Source organism: Dermacentor albipictus, chromosome 1, assembly GCF_038994185.2.
Source record: "Dermacentor albipictus isolate Rhodes 1998 colony chromosome 1, USDA_Dalb.pri_finalv2, whole genome shotgun sequence".
Taxonomy (NCBI): Eukaryota; Metazoa; Arthropoda; class Arachnida; order Ixodida; family Ixodidae; genus Dermacentor; species Dermacentor albipictus.
Window position 1 is genome coordinate 19,294,675 of NC_091821.1, and position 5,162 is coordinate 19,299,836.

Consider the following 5,162-nt stretch of genomic DNA (forward strand, 5'->3'; position numbering starts at 1 on the left):
ACTTCAGTGGCAGACAAAATGCCCCTCAGGTTTCTTCTATTTTTCTTGGAACGGAAAAAGCAGCTTTTGTTTTTTAAGCAGTTAATTTGTGAAGCGTTAGGAGCCAGCCATGCATAAAAATAATTTCAATTTTGTTAGCTACTGAAACGAGGTCATCAATGTCCATTCCTGTGAAAAACGAGGTAGTGTCACCCGCTTATACGACATATTGGATCAAGTGATTTATGTTCCCAACATCAATATTAAAAATAATAAAAAGTAAAGGTCCAAATATACTATCTTGTTGATAGTATACTCGGATTTTTCTGAAGGCGATTGTTCTCTGTCTTTGGTTACGCATTGAAGTGCTGTTCAGAGAACCCGTAGTTAAATCCACTGAATGCCTCAAACGCTGCATTAGGGGTTTTTTTTTTTTTGTAGCAGAGTATGGCGATAATTCCGGTCGAATTCTTTTGGGAAGTCAATAATTATGCCTGATGTATTTTTTTTTCAGTTTCCTTATTTCCTAATGTATTTTGCCTTTCCCGTAGCAATGATGTCTCTATCGGCAACGCAGACATGAAAGCATGCTGAGCTGGTTTGAATATTCTGTGCCGTTCAAAAAAAAATTTATAATCTTATGAAAACTATTTTTTTATTTACTTTGGAAATAGCCATAAGACAGATATTGGCCTATTGTTACTAAAATCATTCTTGTCCCCTACTCCAAACAGCACTATCCCCTTTGCGTGCTTCCTAGATCGTGGAAAAGAGCCATTACTTCAAATTTAATTGTAGATTTATGTTAGAGGTGCGACAGGCTGATCAACAGCAAAACAAAATGGCTTCAGTTTTAGATCGTGGATATATTTTCACTTACTGGTCATAACTTTTCTGCAAACAATCATAATTTTTCATTCATATGCTGGAGATAGAAAAGCCGAAGAATGACTCACGTGGGCACATAACCCAGGGCAGCACGGTCGTTGACACTATCAAGTAATGAAGTTTGATGGTTATTGAATCTCTCGGCCAGCGCTTCTCCTTTGCACGTTCGATCTCCGCCAGTTATTTTTTCAACAATAATTTCTTTATGTAAAGATAGAAGTGAATTACGTTTACTTAACTCCGTTAAGACGTTCAAACATGAAAAAGTAATAAACACGCTTTGCTTATTTTACAACCTTAGTCAAACGATTTCTGTATTTCTTTAATAATTTCAATGTGTCTGGATCCCGACTGCTAAATGATAATTGATACGAGTTGTTTTACTGATTCGTTTTTAACAATTTATTTGTGATCCGCGCCTTCCGTGAGTGCATAGCGTTTTTATTTCTTTCTGTGGAAAATATCACCTTCTAGATAAAGGTAACCATCTGCCCGAATCTTTCATATGCCGGGTTCTGCTGATGAGCATAAGAAGACCGCATACCGGAACTTTGTCAAGCCTTGTTTTGCTTTTTTTCCCGCTCTCCCTTTTTCACCTTGTATCCAGTGGTGAAAATAAAAATCATGATGATGATGATGATCTCAGCTAGTTGTATAGAGTTCATCTCTAAACTACGAAGGAGGATTTGTTGTTATGTCCTGGGCATCCGAAAGGACGACGACGAAGTGTTTTTGACACAGAGCTGTTCTTCCTTGCTCCAGTTTATTTCTGTGAAATTCTAAGTTCATCCGCTGGTCCTCGCTCCCTGCTCGGTCGTGATGGAAGTGGACGACCCCGCACGTCTGCCGGCGACGGCGGCGTCAGCGGCGGCCGCCTCCAGGAAGCGGAACGGTCAGCAGAGCGACAGCGACAGCGAGGACACCCATGTCTACTCTCTCAGCAGTGAGGACACTTCCGATGACGACTTCCAGCTTGTGCAGAACCGCAGAGCGAAGAGAAGAAACACCGGGACGTCCTCATCGTCAAGCACGCAAACAGTAAGACACACGCAGAGGCCGGACGCCAATACCATCATATTTGTGCCCTTGCTTCCCACCGTCAACATGAAGCTACTCAACAGGCAATCTGTGTCGATGTCACTGGAAGCCCTGGTGCCAAATGAAATATCGGACATTCGAGTCAACACTCGGAAAAATCTACTGGCGGTTGATGTCCAACATGCGGCTGCTCTGAACACTCTACGCAGCGTAACGGACATCGATGGCATTCAGGTGCGCTCTTACATCCCTCTGGGATCTGACGTAGTCAGTGGCGTTATCTACGACGTAGACGTCGCCATCCTTAATAACGACTTGCCGATTCTTATCAAGCCAGCCAATGATGAGGTCATTGTTGATGTTAAGCGGCTAGGCAGCTCACGCTGCGTGAAGATTGCATTCAAGGGTAAATATATACCCTCGCATGTTAAGGTGGGACACTTCAGACATGCAGTGCGGCCTTTCATTGCGAAACCTCTTCAGTGCCACAAATGCATGAGACTGGGACACGTGAGCAGCGTCTGCGAAAATCAGGCAGCATGCCCCCGTTGCGCCGAGCCCCACGCTGCAGATAAATGTGGCGCGACTGTGATGAAGTGTTCAAACTGCGGAGGGTCACACGAAGCTTGCTCGAGGAAATGCCCGCATATTAGGAAGGAAATGGCTATCTTGAAGGAGATGGCGAGAGATCATTCATCTCATCGCGAAGCCGCCGAAAAAGTCAGGAAGCGACGTTCCCGTCGCCGGCGCCCCTCAAGGAAGGCTGTTGTCTCTGCGACGCGCATGGCACTTCCTACAACACCTCCTCCTCCTCTGCCGCCCGGGCCAGACACTGTCGAAAGGACCGCGCAGAACAAGGCCACTGAGAAGACCACACCTGCAGAATCTTGGCCGGCTCTACCGAAACGACAGCATCCACCGACAGAATCACAGCAAAATTTTGCTGGACAACCCCCGAAGTCGACTGTCAGTGATTTGTGCGACCAAGACAAGCAGGTGGCTGATATGCTGCAATCGCTAATTAATACAATGCGCATCATACTGAACAAGCTGCAAACCCCAGCAGCTCGAAGTGCTCTGCAAATACTGGATGCACTAAATCCAGTGCTTGCTAGCATCGTTTAAGCATCATGGCTCGACCAATAGTCCCCTTCCGCACTGAAGTTAAAGGTGCGTCGATCTTTCAGTGGAATGCTAGGGGTCTAAGGACCCGCATAGCAGACTTTCGCCAATTCATTTTTACACATCGCTTTCCCATACTGGTCATTTGCGAGCCAAATACGTCAACGCCACTCAGACTGTCCGGTTACGAATCTTTCGTCTCGTCCACATGCGGTGCGAGCACGAAAGTAATCATCTACATCCGCACGGACTTTACATATGTCACTAACGCGGTAGAGCCTCACGACGACAACCAATATGTCTGCCTAAATATCCAAAAGAAAGATGTGTCATTCACACTAATTGGAGCCTATATATCCCCAGCGGGTCACTTTGACGGCGAACGACTCAAGAAAATATTACTGATGAACAATGGCCCCTGGGTTATCACAGGTGACTTCAACGCGCATCACCAGCTATGGGGAAGCACTAAAATTGATTCCAAAGGCAGGAGTCTCGCCTCCTTTGCTGCCGACCATGATTTGTGCTGTGTGAATGACGGCAGCCCTACGTTTTTGCGAGGCACCACCTATAGTAGCTGCTTGGACTTAACTTTGGTGTCACGGCGCTTTGCCTCGAGCGTCGACTGGTTCACGGACATTGAAACACATGGAAGTGACCATATTCCAACCTACATAAAGATTAGAGGAGTTGAGCAATGCTCCTCTACTGTATTGCGTACAATTGATTGGACAAAGTTTAAGAAGGATATGGATGACGCATGTCGAGAAGGCCTTTCACACACCATCGAAGATGCGATCGCAGAGATATTGAAAACATCCATCTGCTCGCTCACAAGGTCAGCAAGGCGAACAGACTTAGATATGGAACTGGAGAGGCTTCGTGCGGAACGCCGACGGGCGGAGAGGAGGTATCGGCGCACGAAGTCCGTCTTGGATCTGAGGGCTTCACGACGCATACAGAAGAAAGTACAGCGTCGTATAGATAAACTGGATGACAAGCGATGGAAAACTTTCTGTCAGTCGCTTGATCCCAGAAAATCGCTCTCGCACATATGGAGAACTGTTAGGGGACTTCGCTCATCTCCGCATCAAAGGAAGCCCTTTGCTGCTCTGGCCCTATACCAACTCCGCTCGGAACTTCAAGTGGCTGAAGAGTTCTGTGCACGGGTTGCTGGGTCCGCGGCCACCATTACTGACGCAGCATTGCATGACATCCCTGAGGCACGTGTACCAGAAATGAACGTGCTCTTTTCACTCGAAGAGCTCGATGCTGCGTTGGCAACCTGCAGGCGTTCGTCGTCACCAGGACCTGATGACATCACGTATGCTGCCCTATGCCACCTTGGACATGACGCACGTGATGAGCTGCTCAGCTACTACAATGAGTCTTAGCAGAATGGCGCCGTTCCTAGACAATGGAAATCGAGCCGCTTGATCCCCATTCTGAAACCTGGAAAGTCTCCGCTTGAGCTCTCATCATAGCGCCCGATTGCGCTTTCGAGCTGCGTCGGTAAACTTATGGAAAGAATGATTCTTGCTCGCTTGGAATGGTACCTAGAGCGATTCAACATCTATCCGGACGCCATGACGGGCTTTCGTCGAGGTCACTCGTCCATCGACAACGTCATTGACCTCGTAACCTGGGTCCAAAATCAAAAAAGCCTCAAGCGCCTATCAGTGGCACTTTTCCTAGATATTAAAGGAGCATACGACAACGTCGCCCATGAGGCCATACTGAACTCGCTTGAGGCTGTTGGAGTTGGTGACCGGATGTATCAATGGATTCGGGACTATTTAACTGAGAGGTGCTTTTTCTTACAGACTGAAGACGGCCCAACTTCGGAACATTACATCAGGCATGGTGTGCCACAGGGTGGAGTGTTGAGCCCCATTCTGTTCAACCTCGTCTTGGTAGGACTAGCGGAGTACCTACCCCGGTCAGTTCACGTCTCAATATACGCCGATGACATTTGCATCTGGGCTTCTGCGGTGACTCGACCTCAGGTACGAGCCAGGCTTCAGCGGGCGGCAACCATGACGGAATCTTATCTACGAGAACAAGGCCTCAGCCTGTCTACTGAAAAGTGCGCATTGGTTGGCTTTACGCGCAAACAAATGTCATCGTATCCTGTT